Source organism: Seriola dumerili, unplaced genomic scaffold, assembly GCF_002260705.1.
Source record: "Seriola dumerili isolate Sdu_G_001 unplaced genomic scaffold, Sdu_1.0 BDQW01000645.1, whole genome shotgun sequence".
Lineage (NCBI taxonomy): Eukaryota > Metazoa > Chordata > Actinopteri > Carangiformes > Carangidae > Seriola > Seriola dumerili.
Genome location: NW_019174900.1, coordinates 941,766 through 966,247, shown reverse-complemented (window position 1 = coordinate 966,247; position 24,482 = coordinate 941,766). Strand labels below are relative to the sequence as shown.

Here is a 24,482-nt window from a genome sequence, read left to right as displayed (position 1 = left end):
CATTTTGACTTTTCATAGTAAGAAAGGACAAATGGCTCTGATCTATTCAAATGTCCTAATAAGTCATTGTTACAACCAGCTCATTAGGGGAAAGGGAAGTAACATAAAACCCAAGATGTTAAGGGTTAAATAAAGTCATTTATTAACAAAAGTAAGCAGGTTAAACAAAAAGAGAGGCGGCACAAGAGAAACGGAGCCACTCAATAACGCAATTAACACAAAAGAACACCAGCAGCTAACAAAAGAAAAACAAAACAACAAAACACCAGCTCTCAACCAGAGGTGCACTTAGCTTTACGCTACACAACAACCAAAAAAAACAACCCTAGCTCTCACAGAGTTTCACTCGACTCTAAACAGTTATCCACAACCAAAACAAGCACTGGTACACAGCGCGGTGGCGAGTCTTGCGTACGGGCAACACAGATCGTCCAGAACAAACAAATCACAGCTCTTTTATACGCTGGGTGGAGACGAGAGGCGGGCCCAGCTGATCAGGAGAGATGGCTCGCAGCTAGAGCATTGAAGGTGCGGCGAAAAGGCGGAGCACTCCCAGGAAATCCTGGCGACGTCACGGGCATCCCCTCTCGCAGGGACAGACTGCAACAACAGGCGACCCAGACAGAACACAACACAACCACACACAGGGAGAGAAAAAGGTCCCCAGAATACGGCCACGGCCGTAACAGTCATGGCAGTATGAAAAATACCTTTTTATTATTGGTAGATTTTCACACGTGAAATGCTATGCCAAGAAACTTTTTCAGTTGAGACCTGATAATTATTAGTTAGCATGATTATCCCTGACTTGGATTGGATTACCCCGATGACTTAAGAGAAAGAGAAATGGCGTTCTTAATGAAGCAGTCTTTAACTTTGTGAACTATAGACGACAGTATTACAAATGACACACACAAAGAAACAGGAAACATCCCCAAAGTGTCTCATCCCAAACTCTCTGACCTCGCTATGAACTCCTTTTGTTCGTTTGTGTGACAACAGATGACATGATAGCAGAGACTTTGATGTTTCCTGTGTGTGTTGCAGACTCAGACACTCTGACCAAGATTATTATTACATCATCCTCCTCTCTTCTCACACATCCAGTCTGTTATTCTTCATGTAGACAGTTAACGAGGGTGAAATGTCTCAACGGGTCCAGATTGGCCAGTGGGAGAACTGGGAGTAAAATTAGGTTTCAAGAACTTTGCCAACTTGAACCACAGGTTGTGCGTTTGTGTAGCATCCAAATTCTCCTCCTTATTCTCACATAATGCCAATTTATTAAAGTTGTCTATTGTAGACCATTTGGTTAATAGCTTTAATAATCTGAATGAATGAAAATGTATGTGAATTTAAACAAGTATGCAGGAGAATTGAGTGTTGGAGGAGGAAGACCAATCAAAATGTATTCTACCTTTTAAGATGAAGTCATTAAAGACCTCCAACAATTAATTGATTTGAGGATACAAGAGCAAATTATTACTATAACTTAATTCTCATTTAACAACTTGTTGATTGACACTGTTGATCACCTCTTATACCCTGTTTCCCTGTGTTACCTTTGTTGGGAAAGTTAAAGGCATTCAGTCAGCTGTATTGGTTTCTAGCTCATTCACTGATGTATCATATGCCAGCTGCTCATCACTGTGAGTGGCTGGCTGGCCACTCTCTCTTAACAACTCAACAGACATTATGTCCCGTGTAAAACCATCATCTCGTCCTGTCGATATTTTCCCTCCGAGATTTCTTTAATAAACGATGAGAGTAGTTGTCCCCCACTTAACATTGTCAGTAACTCCCCATCCTCTGGCCATGTCCCAGACCACTTAAAACTGCTTGTGTTCAGCAACTCCTCAAAAAACCTGGCCTTGAGCCATCTGATTGCAATAATTACAGACCCATACCCAAACAAAGATTTTAGAAATGATAGTTTCCTTGCAACTTCTGTGTCTGATAATCACATTTTTGAGGAATTTTAATCTGGTTTTGTGCAGCGTCACTGCACTGATACTGCACTTAACAGAATTACAAATGATCTGTTAATAAATATAGGTGCTGATAACTTGACCAACTGACAGCATTTGACACCACTGACTATGATATTCTCATAAACAGATCCAAGCATTGGCCTGGAATATTGGGGACTGCAGTAAAATCATTTGCTATAGCAGGAAATTTACATGTACTCATTTGGTAGATTCTTTTATCCAAAGTGACTTACAAGTGAGGAACAGAACTAAAGCTTCAGTGCGGTAGGAGACCTTGAAGGAAGCACCAAGTACTAAATCTGTTCAATATGGCCAAGTGCGAGGAGATCAGGTAAGGAATGCGCCGAAAGTTTGCAACCTGTCTAAACAACCTTACTGATTATAATGGGAGTTCTCTGTGTTTTTTGGCTGACACGCTCACTACGTTTGCAGTTTGCACAAACCACAATTGAATTTGACCTTTTATCAGTGTAGTCTTTATTTAATTTATTGATCAACCTCACGTTTCGGTCTCTCTAGAATTTTAAACAGTTCTTACAACCATGATTGTAGAAGAAATTAATTAGAGAGATGAATGCATGGAAAATAGATGTCTGCATTGGGAAAGGTGAGCTTTACCCCTCTTAATAGTGTTTCGAGTTGTTTAATTGATGTTTTCTCCGGGTTAAGATTCCTGATGTTGATACCCACTGAAAATAAAACAGCCTTGGTGTCCAGGTGGACTGGTGCTTTCTCACATACTTTTAGAAGGTGATAAATTGTGGCCCCTGGGTAGCTGTCAATTTGGACCATGGGGTTTCTGAACACTTGAATCCCCCAGGATCAACACTGGCTTGTGGCCTCTAAAGTGCCAGTCCTAGAGTTTGTGTGTTAGTCTAGCTAAATGTCTAACCTTAACCATGGGATCTTATCATTCAATCCTTTGGGGGATAGTGTTTGCAAATGAAATAACCAGTATTTCTATTAAGACGTCGTCAATGTTACAACCTCTCTCAGGTAGAATCACCTTTTCAATGCCTGATGACGCTATCAAAATCATTTTAAGAGAATGGCATACCTTTCCATACCATTGTCGGAACATTAAAGTCTTGAGCTGTTGAAAGATCAGCTAAATTGAGTGTTTGCATGTAGGCTTACTGCAGATGTTTTGTTCCAGTAAGGAAAGTTTACTTGGCCTCCTTTCTTTCAGTAATAAAGGAGTTGCCTCCTGTAACACAGGATGCAGTTGGTATGGATCATTGGTATCAAAACTATTTCTATTCCTCAGCGAATAAAAAATATGTTCAAGCCTCTGCATATTTTCAACACACACTCACATAAACACACCCACATTTACTGGTCTGGAACAAGCAACCCCCCTTCTCTGGATTCTACTAAAACTCTTGTGTGTTTTCATTTTAAATTTAGCAGCTCTTCAATGATAGTGAGCAATTTCCCATCTCAGTGTGTGACAGTAATCCATGCTCGCCTCAGAGTGCAGGGAGAGGTGGCAGAGTAAATATCACACGCACACACGTACTGAGAATCTTACTCTAGCTTCCCAACACAGTCAGAATTGAAGTAGTGCCAGGCAGGATTTGGTGAGTCAGGTTTTAGTAGCTTTGTTTTTAAAGGAATGCCCCACTGAGAATACTCTACATCTCTTAAGTATCAAAGATGTCATGAAATGCTGCTCTGAGAGGTTTGCATTGATCCCGATGGTAACATGGCCAGAATCCCAGCATTAATAGTTTGGGGTTATGGGTAATGGATGATAATAATAATAATAATAATAATAATAGCTTTGACATTTCCTTTTCTATTTCTTTGCCTTTTCTATCCCATTTTCTCCACTTATTTCTCCAATGACATCTCTCACTATGTGTGTGTGTGTATCTCACTCACTGACTCGAATTGCAATGATTGGCTGAGCAGCATCACATGACCAGTGTGAGCTGTGAAAATAGAACTCTTCAAGGGAATCCCTTTGGGACAAACATCCACTGGGATTCAAGGATAAACTGATTAGATTTTAATGGTCAAAGGTCAAGGTCAGTGTGACTGCACAAAACACAGAGATCACAGAGCAATTACGACATTTCACACAATTATGTTGAATCATTTATATGACTCTGGATAAAGAGAGATGTAATCTGAAACTAGTGTGACGGAGGCAGACAACCATGAGGCAGTAAATGGTAATTCTAGTTTATTTCATTATTTCCAGGGCAGGTCAGAGCTCCTCAACCATTTCAGCTGCTTGTATCCACGATATTGTTCTTTCGGTCACTACCTAAAGCTCATGACCATGGGTGAGGGTGGAACGAAGATCGACTGGTAAATCAGAGCTTTGCCTTCCAGCTCTGCTCCCTCTTCACCACAATGATCTAGTACAACACCCACTTTACTGCTGATGCTGCATCAATCTCATACTCCATCCTACCCTAACTCGTGAACAAGAGCCCGAGATACTTAAACTCCCTCACGGGACAGAAACTCCATCCCAACCCATCAACAGGTAAAATATTTCATTTGTTCAACACTTTGGTTTATTACTAAATATTTGCAATATATAAAGACATTCCCTCTGACCTCTGCTCTTTCACAAAATGTATTTTTACCTGTAATTAGCAAATGTTAGCATGATGTTTTCACAGCATGACTGTCGACTTTTTGTCTTGTTGCATCTACTGTATGTGTATGTTTGGAGGCTACAAAGTTGAAGATAGAGAGTCTCAAAAATGCCTCTAATCTTGTGATGTTACAGATATCTTGCATGCAAAACAGTATGCATCCCAGATTATGAGCAAGAAATCATTTCAGCAGGAACTGTCTTCATTAGAGAGGAACCGTGGAATAAAATATCTAAATGCCTCTTTTTTCCTGAGACCTTCATATACAGGAGAACACACACTTTAATTTTGCTTTATGTGCATGAAAGTGTGTATATATGTGTAATATTAAATGACATGTCAGTCTTATGTCTTTGTAATGTCTTTGCCATTGCCCGTGTGTGTGTGTGTGTGTGTGTGTGTGTGTGTGTGTGTGTGTGTGTGTGTGTGTGTGTGTGTGTGTGTGTGTGTGTCCATTGCCAAAATCCTACTGAATTTTAACCTGAACTCTTAAAGTGCTGGGAATGATTCCAGCCAGAAAATCCTATTCTCATCAACTTTTTAAATTGGATTTTCCCCTCTGCCTCACTCTATTGTTTTTGTAGCAACATTTCAATTAGACATACATGGACAGAAATAGATGGTGCTCAGAGCTCAAAGGAATTACATTCCTCCACATATGCTTGGACACAAAGACTTCAAAGAGCTATGGTAGCCAGCTTGGATGCAAACTAATGGATTTTTGTTTTTAGCTGACAAAGGAGCTGGCATATGTAAACTGGCACACACAGGCATGCAGATAAGCCACTACACACACACACATAAATAAACGGTGGATGCAAGGGGTTTACCAAATTAATGATTTTTGAAGAAAAAAAAAAGCAATTCAGAACGAAATGGCTGCTTATTAAAGCAGCAGTTAGTAGTAGAAGGTTTAGAAAGTGTCACATTATTAATAGTTGTGACAGCATTACAAAGGTTCAATGTAGAACTACTTGGACATGAAACTGTTCTAAAAGGTACATCAAAGCATGATGGTAATGATGTGGTTGTATCTGCATTAAAAACAATGTCACAAAATGGTTCTTTATGTTTCAAAAGTAACTAATGCTGAAATCCTAATTCACGCTTTTGTTTCATTGGGACTTGATTACTGTAACGTTTTGTTTTCTGGTCTGCCACGTACGAGTATTGAAACTTTTTAGACTGATGTAGCAAGAATTTTAAATAAACCCAGAACATTTGACCAGATTACACCAGTTTTAGCTTCCCTTTATTGGGTCCCTATCTATGTCATATCAGAATTTAACTTTTTAACTTTTAATCACATGCACATTTCTAAATGGGCTTGCTCCTTCATACCTGTCTGATCTCCTTAAACCTTATATTCCATCATGTGCATCCATTCAGGCTAAAGCAAATAGTGAACCCTCAGACCAGAAGGGAAACACAGTGAATTGGCAGTGGGTGGGATTTGAACCCACATCTCCTCAGAGACTGGAGTCTTAATCCAGCGCCTTAGACGGCTCAGCAACACTACCAGAAAAAGTGATTACTCTCTGGTATCATGACACCTATATTAAAAAGAACTGAAAGAATTTCATTTAAAACAAAGTGCTGTAAAAGGCTAGTGCGAGAAGAAAGTACATTAACTGCTTGGGACATGACAACAGAGAGAAGAAAACACACCTGAGCAGCATCGACATATCACTGTACACTGTATTTAGCAGAGGATGGTTTCGATCCATCGACCTCTGGGTTATGGGCCCAGCACGCTTCCTCTGCGCCACTCTGCTCTCTGTGAGTAATATGTGTGTGTAAAAAAACTCTGGTCTGTGATTTAAAATTATTTTCTCATTTGCACTTTAGGAATATAAGTTAAATTGAGTCGAGTTGCAAAAAGGAGGTCCAGGGTCGAAAACTCTACCTCTGTAAATTCAGTGGGAAACAATGTGCCCCATGGGTGAACACAGTCACCGGACAGTGGTGGGATTTGATCTCAGAGCAGTAGAAGCTGAGTCAAGGACAGCATGAGAAGCACACTTGCTATCACTGGTCACCTGTCACAGATGCCAGGATTATCCTCAATGCACAAAAAAGGCTGCTGTCCTCTCTGCTTGACAAGCTCTAGCCTTTGTCAATGGGACACAGTCAAACCCACGAAAATGACAGAAGCTACAGATACAGTGGCTTGCGGTAGCTTTCAAGACAACACCCTGCTGCCACATTCATCATTATACAATGAACGCACGCAGTCATGAGGTCCTTTATCGGACAGAACTCTATTCTGCAGTAAGGAGAGATGTTGCATCCACTTCAAAATTAATCTAATCAATGTCTATTTTTTGCTGTAAACCTATTGTGATGGAGGTGGTTACAAAAGGACAAGGTGGAGATGGGATGGTAGTTTGCATTAGCAGAGGATGGTTTCGATCCATCGACCTCTGGGTTATGGGCCCAGCACGCTTCCGCTGCGCCACTCTGCTCTCAACTACTGTTGTGAGTGTGAGCAACTGCAGTCTGTGATTCATATCACTATCTCATCTGTAAGCATTTTGGAAGTATAAGCCAAATCAAGTGGACCCCTTACTCTTGAACAACCTCAGTGCTGACATGAGATCTTCTGACACTGCCTAGGACTTGAGGACATCCTAACTGAATTAAAAATTCTTACTTCAAACTCATCTTTACGTCCTGACTTTGAGTTAGCTCCTTATTTTTTAAATTTTATTTCAGGCTTTTTGCATATTATCACTCCTCTACCGGGTTGGGCTTTGTACTGAATTTACCTGTTTCATTGAGTCTGAGTATTTTGTTCTGCTGAGGAAATTAGTGTAAACTTCCTGCGAGTGACAAGGTGCCATCCATAATATGAATCTTCTGTAACATAATGAATTGGCAGTGGTGGGATTTGAACCCACGCCTCCTGAGAGACTGGAGCCTAAATCCAGCGCCTTAGACCACTCGGCCACACTACCATGTTAAGTATCTTGTGCCACTCCTATGATCACAGCCCTCTAAAATTCTCTAGCAAAATCAAAACTTTACCAGACCACTCGGCCACACTACCAGTGTCCAAATCGTCAAATACTTTTTAGATTTTTCTTGAAAATTTGTTTGGGGTGTGATCGCTGCAGTGGAGCTGTGAGCTTACCTAGTAGTGTGGCCGAGCGGTCTGAGGTGCTGGTTTACAGCTACAGCCTCTCAGGTTTAGGTTCAAATCCCACCACTGCCAAATGGCTGTGTTCTGGAAGAACTGCTTGAAGTCCTGCTTATCTGATAGAACACAGTTTGCCTCCTATAATATCACTATGTCAAAAAATTCTAATGTGAAATATGGAGTACCACAACGCTCTGCAATGCAACACCCACAGGAATAAGAGTAGTGTTTACCATGAACCATTGTTAGATTAGGCTCAAAATGATGATGATTCATCTTTCACTGTTACCCTGATGATACCCAGCTGTATGTGTCTATAAAGGCTGATGACTCTTCCCAATCTGTGGAAATAGACTTTCAACACTAGTACTTATATTCGATCCTGTGCATCAGTTGATTCTAAAGCAAAGTCAGATCACTGGGGGAGACAGGGCAAAGTGACAGTGGGATTTAACTCACGCCTCTTACTAGACTGGAGCCTAAGATCATATGCCCACACTGTCTCCATATTTAAAGATTCGGACTAGAGTATCTACATTCTGAATGTTAATCTAAACTGTTGTCAATTGGCAGTGGTGGGATTTGAACCCACGCCTCCTTAGAGACTGGAGCCTTAATCCAGCGCCTTAGACCACTCGGCCACACTACCAGTAGTCACTGCGCCACTGCTATGATGACAGCCTTCTCAAATTCTCAAGAAACATTAGCCTGCATTGACATTGACATGATTATTTGACACTCTTGAGGACTCAAATCCAATCTTAAAACTCATCTTGGTGCCTTAACTTTCATTTAGAACCTTATTCTTTTACTATTTCAGGATTTGTAGCTGTTACCATTCGATCACAGGCCTCCAACTCAATGAATCAGATGTTCTGCTGTTCATTGTTGTTCTGCTGAGGAGATTACTGTAAACTTTCTGCAAGTAACAAGGCAGCATCCATAGTCTGAGCGTTCGTCCGAGGTCGAAAAGTCTTTTTTCTAAGAAGTTTCCTAACTTAGTGAAATAACCCGGAAGTATCTAAGCAGCAGCTATGATAAGAGCTGGTCCAATTCTCTAAATGATAAGGAAAGGAGCTTCAGTGCTTCCTATCTTATCTCCTTTAGCATACGAAACACTGGACCATCCTTTATGGAAGGAAAGAATAAAAGCCATCATTTTAAATATATCAAGGTCATGTACCACTCTTTCTGTCTTTTCAACACTTACTTCAAGTAACAAGGTAGCATCCATTGGGGCTAAAGTAAAAAGTATGAAATGGGTCAATTGGCAATGGTGGAATTTAATTGACACCTCCTGAAAGACTAGAACCTAAATCCAGCTCCTTAGACCACTCGGTCACACTACCATACAACCCGCTCCCCTGTTGAATTCTCAAAAATAAAAACCGTATTTAAAGATTTGGATGTGAGAAGAGGCAAGATAGCTGAAAGTATACTATATATACTCTCACAATAACTTTTACTCTCATTATGACTTCTATTAAATACAATAAAAGGTTCCTATGAATTAATAAACATGTTATGAGCATCATCACATCTGAGAATCATTTCATCTCAACTCTAAATACACGAATGAAAAGCAATGATTTAAGCTGTCTGAAATTCAGTCAAATGTATAACTGTTATTTTTAGATTGAGAAGTGTCCAAGGATGTCACATGGACAGAGATCTTTGTTCGGTGGCGTGAGGACATGTACGTGTGGATTCCACACTCAGAAGGTAACACTGGTCGATTTACAACTCAAGTAGCGTGTGCATAAATATGTTCACAAACTAATTAGTGGCATGTCTACTCTGTCATAAAGCAACAGCCAGCTGCAGCAAATGTTGCACAGGGATCGGCAGGGCAACAGACGATGGGTCCACTTCTGCATGGTGCCGTGGAGCAACAAAGTTCAGCAGGCGGCGAGGTTCATAAGAAGCAACCAACACTGAACTTGTCAATGGTATTATATATCAGTGTATATTTATAAAAGGTTCACAAACTAATTGGTGATGTTTCTACTCTATCTTACAGCAACAGCCAGCTGCAGCGAATATTGCCCAGGGATCCACAGGGCAACAGACAGCAACAGCGAGTCCTGTTCTCCATGGCGCCGTGGAGCAATAAGGTTCAGCTGGCAGTGATGTCATTAAGAAGCGACCAACATTGAATTTGGCAATGGTATTTAGAAGATTATCCACACTCACAAATTGACTATAAATATTTTGTTCACTGAATGATAGTTTGACAATATAGCCATCTCATGACATGGCCCTTTGCTTTGTTGCCTTTCAGTTTAACAAGCCAGCATTGCTGTCCCAGTAAGTAATGATACAACCCACTTTTCAAATACAGTTTAAGTATTTGTATTTCTACACATTATTTTCTGCAAGGGTATGAACGGTATCAAAAGCTATTCATATCAGAAATGACACATGAAACCTAAAAAATATTGGCTGTATGAAATAATAATTTGATTGGTTTGATTGTGTTGTAAATTGTGATTTCATTTTAACAAATGTTATTCTCTTACAGGCTCCAGTCCCTGAGACAGTTCAAACTTCAGTCCCTGTCCAGAATCCCACTGCAGTGTGTGCCTCTGTGCCTGTAAGTAATATATCATTTCATTTCAGTTTTGTGTAGATCATTAGCAGTGTCTTTTTTCTTACCAGTATAAAATATACTTATGTTTTGTTTTTTATGTTATGTTTTGTCTATTTCAAAGACTGCTGACTCCAGCACAGAAGCACCTTCGACACCTCTGCTGCCCCAGGCTTGCCACCTGAAGACCACGAATGGATTCTGAAGATGCTTTTCAAGATGGGGCCCAGGGGAAAACTGGAGCTTCAAGACCACCTGAAGCTCTGGTACTTTCCACCTCAGCCGAGCAGTGTCTACAACCAGACTCCTGCTCCAGACCGCTTTTTTGTCCACCCACTTCTTGTGTGGATGCCATACAAGTTGTGGAAGGTGAAGGTGGTCTGTCCAAACTCTGACTGTGGGCAGCAACAGCTCACAGGAGCTGCGCTGCACAAGAGGGCGCGGCGGGTCCTGGATGTAGACAGGATCTACAATGTGGTGACAGAGACTCTGGCCTGCACCAAATGTAGATCCTGTGCATATGTATGTAGAGACTGTGCTCACCCAGCTGGACTTGGCACACAGGTCGGAGTTTCGGGTCATCCTCACTCAAAAGTGAGTAATGTATCTTTTCTCTGTTCCCTTGTTAAATAGAAATATGTAAAACATTCTTACTGATATATCTCTCTATGTCCAAGGTTCGCGTGTGACATCCGGGTGATCCGGCTTCTGCGAGAGAGAGGCCTGGGTAACAGCCCAACACGGGTTTTGAAGCAGCTGAGGGAGAACCACACAGAGGAGTGGCTGCATCGTATGGCAAGATACACCACTGAGTGTTTTGACTTCCTCCAGCACCACGGACTGCTGCCCATGGTCTTCCCTGAACCTCCAGAGCCTGCTGTGGTGCCAAGCTGTAAGTGGCTCTTCTTGGTCTACAGCCATGACATGCTGACGAGGCTGGAGGAAATCAAGGCCTGCATCACCTCCACCTATGGGGCCATTTTAAAAATGGACTCCACCAAAAAGGTTGAAGAAACTTTTTTCTCTAACTGCTTATATTATTGACTAGTGCCTTTACTTTAGTATTTCTGAATCATGTTCACCGAGGTCTTATACATTTTGTGTGCTTCAGATCACCAAGAAGCTTGCTGGGACTGCCAAGGGGACAGCACTCTGGCTCACCTCTGTTGGCAATGATTATGGCCAGATACTCATAAGTGTGTTGACCGCTCAGGAGGGAGCTGGCCTGGACATGATAGCAGCAGACCTTGTGAAAAGGTACCAGCGGGCTGGTGTGGATCCCCCTGTTGCCCTGTATATAGACTGTGGCTGCCGTGCTGAGGCAGGAAAGACCAAGCTGAGTGCCAGATTCAGCGGGTGGCCAGACCTTATAATAAGGCTGGATATCCGGTATTTTATGCGGCGAATCGCCCTGGGATGCACAAGTGATGCTCATCAGTTGTATCCCATCTTTATGTCACACCTATCATCTTGCATATTTGAGTGGGACGCAGCGGATTTAGCTCTGTTGTGCGAGGCAAAAAAAACTACAGCTTCAGTCCCAGGGCTTGTCTCTCCCTGCTGATGGCGACACCCGCAAATATCTTTCGAGGGAGGAGCTGGCTCTCCACTGCTGGAGGAGGACCCGTGGTGAGGAGACCACTGTTCAGCTGCTGGAGGAGCTGCTCCGGCTGTTCATGGGAAGCAGTAGCAACGACTCCCTTGGAGTTCCCCTGTTCGACAGTGGATGGAGCACATCTGGAGGGTCCAGAAAAAGCATGTTAAGTGCATCCAGGACCTGCCAGGTGTTGCCCTCTACACCAAGACAGGGGAGCTCACAAAGGGAGGAGTGCATCTTCCCATCTACAGATGTGCCAGAGGTTCTACATCGTTGGTGTCTTTTCCCCTCCACTTAAACCGCTTCATACCAGGTTTGTGTCTGTTAGACATCTTCGTTCATGTTTTGTGTTGTGTAATCCAAGAATATTTTATGATTACATTTTTAGTAATATATTTCTAGGGACCAGTGCTAACAGTGTGAATTTCCAGATTTACCTGTTGGAAGGACTGCCCAGGTGGAACCAGGACCGTGGTGCTGCAGCCCTATCCTCTGGACCATCTGCCCTACGTAGCTATTCTGGTGACCTGCTTCACTGCGTGAACAAAAATAACCAGAAGCTGTTTGGCAGGAAGGTGGCACCACAGTTCTGCCCGCCCTCCCGTTACACTGGTAAGCACTTGTGAACTCATTGGTAATGTAACTCAGTTTTAAAATCCTTTATTAATTTTATAAACATTTATAAATGAATCACTTTATGCATATTTTTTCAGGAGAGCTCATAGGGGTGCAGTATCTGTTCCGGGAGCCTGGTCAAGATCTGCAGGATATGCACCCTTATTCAGTGGAGATGGCTCAGCTCATGGAGGAGCATGATGTGGAGGACAAAATAGAGGAAAATGAGGGATTCTTTGATATCTCAGATGATCCCACAGTGCTGGAGGTCCCTCATGCTCATTTCTCTCCGAATCAAAGGTCCTTCCACTGTCACATCTGGTCTGACCTCCTGCGTCTCCTCCACGGCTCCCGGTCCATCCACCCTGGCCCCAGGTCCATCCACCCTCTCTCCCGGTCCATCCACCCTGGCTCTCGGTCCATCCACCCTGGCTCCTGGCACATCCACCCTGGCTTCCAGCACTCTGCCCTCTACTTCATCTTCTGTAGTTGGAGTTGATATTCAGGCTGAAGATGAAGATATGGTAAGCATCAGTGTGTTCAATTCAGAATGTAGAAATATGAACATGAGCATAGCTCTTAACTATTTTTGAATACATATCTTTACATATTTCTTAAATCCACAACACAAGGGTCATTAAAATTCAGTGTCAATGAAGGTTTTACATTGCTATCTAAACTTCTTCATGATTTGCTGTTGATGAACAGAATATCCCCTAAAGAAAAAGAAAAAACTGCATTTACAGACATGAAAGGCTCCCAGCTAAACTCTCGAAAGATATCTAGCCAGTTTTGGGAAATTAAGTGCTGAAAATTCATAGTCAATTGGTGGTATTGGAAACCACACCTACTGAGAGACTGGAGCCTAAAGCTAGCATGTCAGACCACTCAGCCACACTACCAGATAAGGTTACAGCTTCACTGCTGTGATGACACCCCTGTTAAATTCTCAAATCAAAACAGAACTTAAACATTTGGACGAGAGCACAGGTAGAATAACTGAAAGATAACGGAAATACTTCCTTTGAAACCAAAGTGATGTAAAAGGCTCCCAGCTAACCCCTGCAAGACATCTGGCCAGTTTTGGCACTTTGGCCTTTATTCTAGAAACCACACCTTTATCAAGGGGGTCTAAAACTATCTGCTCTGCCCTATGTGAAAAGGTAGCAAATTAGCAGTGGTGGGATTTGAACCCACGTCTCCTTAGAGACTGGAGCCTTAATCCAGAGCCTTAGACCGCTACACTAACAGTGTGAAGCAAAACAATAATTGTCAGCACTGAAGGTCCAAAGATTGGCCAGAGGTCTTTGGAGAGCTTAGCTAGTAGAGGGTCCAGTAGATAGGTGGTGGGTTTAGAAACCAGCACAAGCTTAGACAGTGCTTCCAGAGACAGAGTCTCGGAATTTGTTAAATGAGAAGTTAATAGGGACTCAAGTAACCTCAAGTTACTTACAACATTAAAATATAAACCAGTGATTTCCTCATTTAAAGGAGATGCAAATGGGAAACAACATGCCCATCAGGTAAACACAGTCCATTAGCAGGGGTGGGATTTGAACCCACGTCTACTGAGAGCCGAGAGCCTTAATCCAGCGCCGTTACACCCCTCGGCACACTACTAGCTAAGGTGTATGATTCACTGCTATGATTAAGCATTTTTGCATTCTGCTGTTTACCCAGAAAGTGTGAACATGAAGGAGAATCTCATGCTAGAGTCAGACCAGATTGGCAAAATCTCTGTCTTTGTGTCCAAATGTTGCAATTATCCAATGATGTGTTGCAGTTTTCTAGGTGTGAGTGTGGCATTATTTTTATGATGGCTGGGTGTTTATTTAAAACCTTCACAATGTGTCTATTAACTATGAACAAGGAGGAGTCAGGATGTATTTACTGTTAACAGACAAGAAGTACAACCAGGATATATTGCATTGGGTCTCCTAGGTATGGACATGGCCTCATTAATGTGTGGGTGTTCATCAACTATTAACAAGTATAAGAGAACCCAGACTTTGTATTAGCAGAGGATGGTTTCGATCCATCGACCTCTGGGTTATGGGCCCAGCACGCTTCCTCTGCGCCACTCTGCTATAGAGTGTTAAGAGGACCCGCTCCAGCCCCAACAACCTACTGTAGTTTTGGCAAATTCACATTTGGACAGGTTGATGGTCAAGCGGGTCTAAACCAGTCTATCAAATAGAGCCTGTACTCTCTTAAGGTGCCCTTCCCTGCACAGCCCAACAACCCACACACAAATTTGTTCATTAACCTCTGAAAGGTTGCTTTAGCATTTCACAGTCCAAATGGCATGATGGTAAGTACAAGCCTGATGGTGTCACAAAAGCACTAATTTCCCTGTCCTGTCCCCGTCCCATCTCCGCCTTAGTTGTGATGTTGTGAAATTTTTCAAATGGATACCTACCCATCACCAGAACGCATTCATGCCAAGAAAATCCAGTGCAGCACATTACAGATTTTACGACTCCAGCATGGTCATCACAGCAGTGTTGAGTTTCATGTTCACAGTTTCTGTGTAAGCAGCAGAATACAACATTGCTTATGGTAAACATCTTCTTCCTGTGGGTGTCCAATGTGATTTTCCAGTGGAGTGCATTCCCCTATGACAGGTCGATATCAATTCGGGTTAATGTCTCTTGAGAGGGGTATGACGATTGCAGTGGAGCAATGATTTTGTCTGGTAGTGTGGCCGAGCGGTCTAAGGCGCTGGATTAAGGCTCCAGTCTCTCAGGAGGCGTGGGTTCAAATCCCACCACTGCCAATATGCTCCCTTTTAGAAGAACTGGTTAAAATCCTACTTACCTGGCAGAACACAGTATGTCTCCTAGAATAACATTATATTAACATATTCTGATGTGAGATATGGAGACCCACAGGGCTCTGTTCTTGGGCCTCTGCTTTTCTCCTTTTATATTTCACCTTCAGGCCAAATTTTTCACAGTCATGCAACTGATTTTTACTGCTATGCTGATGATAGATTATCATGGTTTGGCAGCCATCCTACATCACATTTGATCTCAACCCTCTCCTTTGATCACTACATTAAAGACAACACCATGACCACCTTTTTTCACCTACATAACAGCTAAAATTCAGTCTTTTCTTTCCATAACAGATGCCTAATCAATGCCTTTGTTTCATTGAGACTTTGATTGTAACATTTATTTTCTCAAATCCAGAGAATTTGACCATGTTACACCAGTTTTAGCTTCCTTTCACTAGGTCCTCATCCATCTCAGATCAGACTATAAGGTACTTTAGATGCCCATGACTTTAAAACCTGATTGATCTCCTTAAACATTTGCTTCCATCCTGTACATCCTTTACAGAGAAGGTTTTCAGGGTAAAGCGAATAGTCTGAACACTCAGAGCAGTGGACACATGGGGGATTGGCAGTGGTGGGATTTGACGCCTCCTGAGTGACTGGAGCCTGAATCCAAAAAAACCTGCTGCTTGTACCATGACCGTAGAGTGAACTGCAGCACCAAAGAGCAAAGTCATCTCAGTTGAGACACTTGGGCTGTCCACACTTGACCCCTGTCAAATTCTCATTTGTAATCACTACATAGTAAAGACCCACTGGAAGGAGAATCTTGTTCACCATGATGCAGTGTTGCATTCTGCTGTTTAACCATAAACTGTAAACCTGGAGGAGAAACTCATGTGTAAGCACTTTGGAAGTATAAGCTAAATCAAGTGGACTTGGAAAAAAGGATGACCAGATTGGTAAAGTCTCTTCCTTTGTGAATGCAGTCCTCGTCACTCCCAACTAACTTTGCAAAACCGTCAGACATGAATGGAGCATAACCTAAGTCAATCTCAGAAGTGTCCTTTGGCCTAACCTGCATCTGAAATGAAACCACCAGTTCTGCTGTGTTGCCAACTGCGAGATGATGAATAGGTCCAGTTAACCCAGCCGACTTCACATGGTATATTTTGTTGAGGAAGTAACAACAACCTCGTTACTTATAGCATTAAAGTGTAAACCAGTGATTTCCTCATTCAAAGGGGATGCAAATTCAGTGGGAAACAATATGCCCAATGGGTAAACACAGTCCAGCAGTGGGATTTGAACCCACTCATCCTGAGAGACTAAATCCTTATACTAGCACCTTAGACTGCTCAGCCACACTACTAGGTAAGGTGTATGATTCACTGCTATGATCAAAGATTGTTGCATTCTGCTGTTTACCCAGAAAGTGTGAGCATGAAGGAGAATCTGATGCTGGAGTCATACAAGCCTTGCAAAATGGAGGACCAGATTGGCAAACTATCTTTGTCTGTATAAACAGTGGGAAACAACAAACCCAGATGGGAGTGTGTCTACTTGAAGGTTTACTGTTTCATCATAATCCTAGCTATATGTGCAGATATTCCAAGTATCCAATGAGGTGTTGCACTGAGTTTTCTAGGTGTAAATGTGGCATTATTGTTATGATGGCTAGGTGTTTATTTGAGAACTTCACATTGTTACTATGAATGATCAAGGTAGAACCAGAAAACATTTTGTATTAGCAGAGGATGGTTTCGATCCATCGACCTCTGGGTTATGGGCCCAGCACGCTTCCTCTGCGCCACTCTGCTCTTAAGTTTTGTAATGAGTGTGTGCAAATGCAGTCTGTGATTTAAAATAATTTTCCAATGTGTAAGGACTTTGGACTAAGAAAAATCAAGCAGACTTGCACAAAGGAGGGCCAGATTGGCAAATGCCTGCTGATTTGTAAGTGGTAAGGAATAAACTACCAGGTGGAAATGTGTCTATCTGAAAGCTTATTTTATCATAATAATCCTGGCTTTGTGTTCAGATATTTCAAGTATCAGGAGATAAAGATGGCAGTGGTGGGATTTCCTCAGGAAAGGGGAGGGAAGTACTGAAGATCCAGGATGTCATATTTATTCTCCAGCTGGATGCTGTACTGAGGAGGCGCAAGAGAGGAGGGCTTCCCCTTTCTGCTGCTACCGACCAAAGACCAGGGTTCCTGATCATGGTCCAGGGTTCATCGGTCATGGTTTCCAGAGGAGTAGCGGGACAGTGAGCAGTGGCAAGTTGTAGAGGAGAGGTCACTTAAGCGGCTTCATCAACTTCAGTTGCAGCAGGCGACTCAGTAGACTTTGGCCTCTCCTGGCTGGGTGTGGAGCTCACCACAGCCTTAGGAATAGCACCCAGTCGGTACCAGTGGTCAGCATCTGGAGCAGCAGCGACACCTGGACATGGATGTGGGACAGTTGAGTCCAGTTTGCGGTCAGGCCCAGTCAGTTAACGTTACCCAGTCCTTGGAACAAAACAAAGAGGTCCTTTTTAGTGTTGTAGTTAAGTCCAGTGAGTTGGGTGTCTTCCTGGTGGAGTAAAGTACTGTCTGGCTGTGTTGCTTCTGCTGTTATCTCCTTTGTTCTCCTCACAGAGTTAACTGTTCTGTAGCTGTTATGGAATCAATTTTCACTGTTATGCTGATGATACTCAGCTGTATGTGTCTATAAAGACTATAAAGATGACTCTTCCAAGATTATGAAACCATAGGTCTGTTTCTCTGCTGTGAAAAGCTGGATGTCCAGAAAGTTCCTGCTGTTGATAAAGGAATGATGCAGGTCATTGGCTGAGGTCAAGACTCCAGTTTAATCAAGTAACAGTAAGCCTTGACAACTGAACAAATTTGAACACTTACACAAGGCCTGTAACTTTCAGAGTTAATTGGCAGTGGTGGGATTCGAACCCACGTCTCCTTAGAGACTGGAGCCTGAACGCTAGCTGCCGAAGGATCGTCCGGGGAAATGTTGGAAATGTTGGAGAAATGTTGGACGCGAGAGCCAATCACGTTCGCGGGCTCCAACATTTGTCCTCCAATCGGCGTCGCAGATTCTTCCCTCAGCTCCAACATTTCCAACATTTGACCAATCACGGCACAGAAATGTTGGCGCAGAAAGGTACGTTTTTTCTAAGGGGGGGCGTTCACCAAAAACAGCTAGCCGGCTAAGTTATTCCGAAAGTCATTCAAACGCTAGCTAGGAACGCTTTACACTAATTTATCGACATGGTGAGTATATTTACACATTTATTACAGTTGCCATATGATAAAACTTTAAGTGTAAAAACAATTTACTGTTTTGTCATGTTGTCATGTTTATTTAGTTGGCTGTTTACGTTACAAACGCGCTCCGTTATATGGTTTGAATTTTCCGACGTACTGTACTTGTCAACCGACGAATGCTAATATTATCTATTAAGTCAGGTCAAAGTGTTATTAAGTCATAACAGAGTTATCTTAAGTGTGTTTTTGGCGGGTTATCCGTGAATACAGTGAATGGTGAGTATTTACACATTTACAGTATTTACAGTGCTGTTTGACGTAACATGCAAGTAGAGTGAACGTCGTTGTGTCATGCTGCTGCCATTTTGATTCACTTGGGAATCTACAATGACAAAATTTCCAGTTTTCACCTGGAAAATACTTTAATGCCACCCCTGGGGTTTTATAGGGTTATTACAATATTAAAAGGCCAGTGAACCTGCCCTCATTGTCATGCACTCATGTTGTTTTCATGCATTTTAAAAATGTTCATGCTTTTATGTGACCAAAGGCAAAATCCCACAAAGCGATGACAGACTCAGAGTGGATGTCACGCCTGAGGAAGTTTGCCAGCACTGGGGCCTGGCCTGCCAGCGAGGGAAACAGGCCAGCTCCCAGGCAGAAGAAGTGGCATGACCTGTATCAAAAGGTGTATATACTATATATACTTTCACAATAACTTTTACTCTCATTATGACTTCTATTAAATACAATAAAAGACCGGGTTACTATGAATGAATAAACATGTTATGAGCATCATCATTTACATCTGAGAATCATTTACATCTCAACTCAAAATACACGAATGAAAAGCAATGATTTAAGATGTCTGAAATTCAATCAAATGTATAACTGTTATTTTTAGATTGAGAAGTGTCCAAGGATGTCACATGGACAGAGGTCTTTGTTCGGTGGTGTGAGGACATGCACATGTGGATTCCACACTCAGAAGGTAACACTGGTCAATTTACAACTCAAGTAGCGTGTGCATACATATGTTCACAAACTAATTAGTGGCATGTCTACTCTGTCATAAAGCAACAGCCAGCTGCAGCAAATGTTGCACAGGGATCGGCAGGGCAACAGACGGCGGGTCCAGTTCTCCATGGTGCCGTGGAGCAGCACAGTTCAGCAGGCGGCGAGGTTCATAAGAAGCAACCAACACTGAACTTGTCAATGGTATTATATATCAGTGTATATTTATAAAAGGTTCACAAACTAATTAGTGATGTTTCTACTCTATCTTACAACGACAGCCAGCTGCAGCGAATGTTGGTCAGGGATCCACGGGGCAACAGACAGCAACAGCGAGTCCTGTTCTCCATGGCGCCATGGAGCAACAAGGTTCAGCAAGCGGCGAGGTTCATAAGAAGCGACCAACACTGAATTTGGCAATGGTATTTAGAAAATTATTCACACTCACAAATTGACTGTAAATATTTTGTTCACTGAATGATAGTTATATAGCCCTCTCATGATATGGCCCTTTGCTTTGTTGCCTTTCAGTTTAACAAGCCAAGATTTGGTGGTGCGCATGTTGCAGCAGCAAAGCCAAACCTCGGTGCTGCCAGAAAAGTAACAAAGGTAAGTACAGATCAAAAAGCAACTGTTTAATTTAAGTTTTTAATACGAGTTACTTAGACTGAATGTTTTATAGACCCAAGTCACCGGTCCCACCGAGCCAACCACCAGCTCTCCAGCCAGCATTGCTGTCCCAGTAAGTAATGATACAACCCACTTTTAAAATACAGCTTAAGTATTTGTATTTCGACCCATTATTTTTTTCTGCAAGGGTATGGACAGTATCAAAAGCTATTCATATCAGAAATGACACATGAAACCTAAAAAATATTGGCTATATGAAATAATAATTTAAGGTTTGACTGTGTTGTAAATTGTAATTTCATTTAACAAATCTTATTCTCCTACAGGCTCCAGTCCCTGAGACAGTTCGAGCTTCAGTCTCTGTCCAGAATCCCACTGCAGTGTGTGCCTCTGTGCCTGTAAGTAATATATCATTTAATTTCAGTTTTGTGTAGATCATTAGCAGTGTCTTTTTTCTTACCAGTATAAAATATACTTATGTTTTGTTTTTTATGTTATGTTTTGTCTATTTCAAAGACTGCTGACTCCAGCACAGAAGCACCTTCGACACCTCAGCTGCCCCGTTTGTGGTCAGAAGGCTTGCCACCTGAAGACCACAAATGGATTCTGAAGATGCTCTTCAAGATGGGGCCCAGGGGAAAACTGGAGCTTCAAGACCCCCTGAAGCTCTGGTACTTCCCACCTCAGCCAAGCGGTGTCTACAACCAGGCACCTGCTCCAGACCGCTTTTTTGCCCACCCACTTCTTGTGTGGATGCCATACAAGTTGTGGAAGGTGAAGGTGGTCTGTCCAAACTCCGACTGCGGGCAGCACCAGCTCACAGGAGCTGGGCTTCACAAGAGGGCGCGGCGGGTCCTGGATGTAGACAGGATCTACAATGTGGTGACGGAGACTCTCACCTGCACCAAATGTAGATCCTCCCACGTGTCCTGGAGTCAGACTGTGCTCACCCAGCTGGACTTGGCACACAGGTCGGAGTTTCGGGTCATCCTCACTCAAAAGTGAGTAATGTATCTTTTCTCTGTTCCCTTGTTAAATAGAAATATGTAAAACATTCTTACTGATATATCTGTCTATGTCCAAGGTTCGCGTGTGACATCCGGGTGATCCGGCTTCTGCGAGAGAGAGGCCTGGGTAACAGCCCAACACGGGTTTTGAAGCAGCTGAGGGAGAACCACACAGAAGAGTGGCTGCATCGTGTGGCAAGATACACCACTGAGTGTTTGGACTTCCTCCAGCGCCCCGGACTGCTGCCCATGGTCTTCCCTGAACCTCCAGAGCCTGCTGTGGTGCCGAGCTGTAAGTGGCTCCTCTCAGTCTACAGCCAGGACATCCTGACGAGGCTGGAGGAAATCAAGGCCCGCATCACCTCCACCTATGGGACCATTTTAAAAATGGACTCCACCAAAAAGGTTGAAGAAACTTTTTTCTCTAAAATAACTGCTTATATTATAGACTAGTGCCTTTACTTTAGTATTTCTGAATCATGTTCACCGAGGTCTTATACATTTTGTGTGCTTCAGATCACCAAGAAGCTTGCCGGGACTGCCAAGGGGACAGCGCTCTGGCTCACCTCTGTTGGCAATGAGTATGGCCAGATACTCATAAGTGTGCTGACCGCTCAGGACGGAGCTGGCCTGGACATGATGGCAGCAGACCTTGTGAAAAGGTACCAGCGGGCTGGTCTGGATCCCCCTGTTGCCCTGTATGTAGACCGTGGCTGCTGTGCTGAGGCAGGAAAGACCAAGCTGAGTGCCAGATTCAGCGGGTGGCCAGACCTTACAATAAGGCTGGATATCTGGCATTTTATGCGGCGAATTGCCCTGGGATGCACAACTGATGCTCATCAGTTGTATCCCATCTTTATGTCACGCCTATCGGCTTGCATATTTGAGTGGGACGCCGCTGATTTAGCTCTGTTGTGCGAGGCAAAAAAACAACAGCTTCAGTCCCAGGGCTTGTCTCTCCCTGCTGATGGCGACACCCGCAAGTATCTTTCGAGGGAGGAGCTGGCTCTCCACTGCCGGAGGAGGACCCGTGGTGAGGAGACCACTGTTCAGCTGCTGGAGGAGCTGCTCCGGCTGTTAAAGGGAAGCAGTGGCAACGACTCCATTGGAGTTCCCCTGTTCGACAGTGAGAGGATGGAGCACATCTGGAGGGTCCAGAACAAGCATGTTAAGTGCATCCAGGACCTGCCAGGTGTTGCCCTCTACACCAAGACAGGGGAGCTCACAAAGGGAGGAGTGCACCTTCCCATCTACAGATGTGCCAGAGGCTCTACATCGTTGGAGTCTTTTCACCTCCACTTAAACCGCTTCATACCAGGTTTGTGTCTGTTAGTCTTCGTTCATGTTTTGTGTTGTGTAATCCAAGAATATTTCATGATTATATTTTTAATAATATATTTCTAGGGACCAGTGCCAACAGTGTGAACTTCCAGATTTACCTGTTGGAAGGACTGCACAGGTGGAACCAGGACCGTGGTGCTGCAGCCCTATCCTCTGGACCATCTCCCCTACGCAGCTATTCTGGTGACCTGCTTCACTGCGTGAACAAAAATTACCAGAAGCTGTTTGGCAGGAAGGTGGCACCACAGTTCTGCCCGCCCTCCCGTTACACTGGTAAGCACTTGTGAACTCATTGGTAATGTAACTCAGTTTTAAAATCCTTTAGTAATTTTATAAACATTTGTAAATGAATCACTTTATGCATATTGTTTCAGGAGAGCTCATCGGGGTGCAGTATCTGTTCCGGCAGACTGGTCAGGCGCTGCAGGATATGCACCCTGATTCAGAGGAGACGGCTCAGCTCATCGAGCAGCATGATGTGGAGGACCAAATAGAAGAAGATGAGGGATTCTCTGATATCTCAGATGATCCCACAGTGCTAGAGGTCCCTCATGCTCAATCTTCTCCGACTCAAGGTCCCTCCACTGTCCCATCTGGTCTGGCCTCCAGCGTCTCCTTCACAGCTCCCGGTCCATCCACCCTGGCTCCTGGTCCATCCGCCCTGGCTCCCGGTCCATCCGCTCTGGCTCCCCCTCCATCCACCCTGGCTCCCCCTCCATCCACCCTGGCTCCCCCTCCATCCACCCTGGCTCCATTCACCCTGGCTCCCGGTCCATCCACCCTGGCTCCCGGTCTATCCGCCCTGGCTCCCCCTCCATCCACCCTGGCTCCCGGTCCATCCACCCTGGCTCTGCCCTCTACTTCATCTTCTTTAGCTGGAGTTGCTATTCAAGCTGAAGATGAAGATATGGTAAGCATCAGTGTGTTAATTTGAGAATGTATGAATATGAACATGAGCCTAACTCTTAACTATTTTTGAGTACATATTTTTACATATTTCTTAAATCCACAACACAAGTGTCATCAAAATTCAGTGTCAGTGAAGGTTTTACATTGCTATCTAAACTTCTTAATCATTTGCACAGGCTGTTGATGAACAGAATATCCCTGGGTACCAGCACGTGGACAGCCTTGCAGAGTACTTGGTGGAGCTTCGAGATCTGACCTCCCTGTGTCTCAGCAACCAGCAGGCAGACACAATAATTTCACTGTGGCAGGCTCTGGATGATGGTGACAAGCAGCGGGTGGTATATGAAGCTCGCCATCGGGACAGACTTTTGAGTGGCCGGTTTAGGACGCCGAAGAAGCCCTCAAAGACACCCGGTGTGGAGAGCGCCATCCGTTGCACATTAGGTGCAAGTAGTGCCTCTGCCCAGTGGCCCGACTGCAGTCGGTTAGTGCAGAACATTTTTATAAGACTATGTGATCTGCATCCAAGCCCACTGAGGAGAGGCAAGACCACTGATTCAAGGTGGTCCTTAATCCTGAGGGACTACCGAAAAATCAGACAGCTTGTGATTGGGAATGCTGTGGTGATGCAGGGGACAGACATGCAGTTGTTTGAGGTAAATCAGAACACCCTCATCCAGTGGCACAACAGCAAGAGTAAGAGGGAGGGGCTCGCTGTGCTGCTCCAGGGTACTGCATTGCCTCCAGCCCTCCCTGTGTCTGCAGAGCCTCTTCAGGAAGCCAAAGTACTCCCAGATGAACCCATGCAGGCAAGGGAGGAACACGAGTACCGGCTGCCAACGAGTACAGCAGGCCAGGCACAACAGAGGCAGGCAGCAGTTAGTCAGCGCCCACGTCCCATCTTGCCAAGGGGACCGGTGATGAGGGAGTTGCTTGCTACACCCCTAGCACCAGGAACGGTTCTTGCACCTCAGGTTGTCACACCAGCTGGAGTGGTTC

General features: G+C 43.7%; 3 non-coding genes across 3 annotated transcripts; 1 reads left to right on the top strand and 2 right to left on the bottom strand.

Moving 5' to 3' along the window:
• Window positions 1–7,478: 7,478 nt before the first annotated feature.
• Window positions 7,479–7,560, bottom strand: trnal-uag. Its single transcript has one exon. It is a non-coding gene; the product is annotated as a tRNA-Leu (tRNA).
• A 749-nt stretch (window positions 7,561–8,309) lies between these two features.
• On the bottom strand, window positions 8,310–8,391 carry trnal-aag. The gene has a single exon. It is a non-coding gene; the product is annotated as a tRNA-Leu (tRNA).
• A 6,844-nt stretch (window positions 8,392–15,235) lies between these two features.
• Window positions 15,236–15,317, top strand: trnal-aag. The gene has a single exon. It is a non-coding gene; the product is annotated as a tRNA-Leu (tRNA).
• Window positions 15,318–24,482: the final 9,165 nt, after the last annotated feature.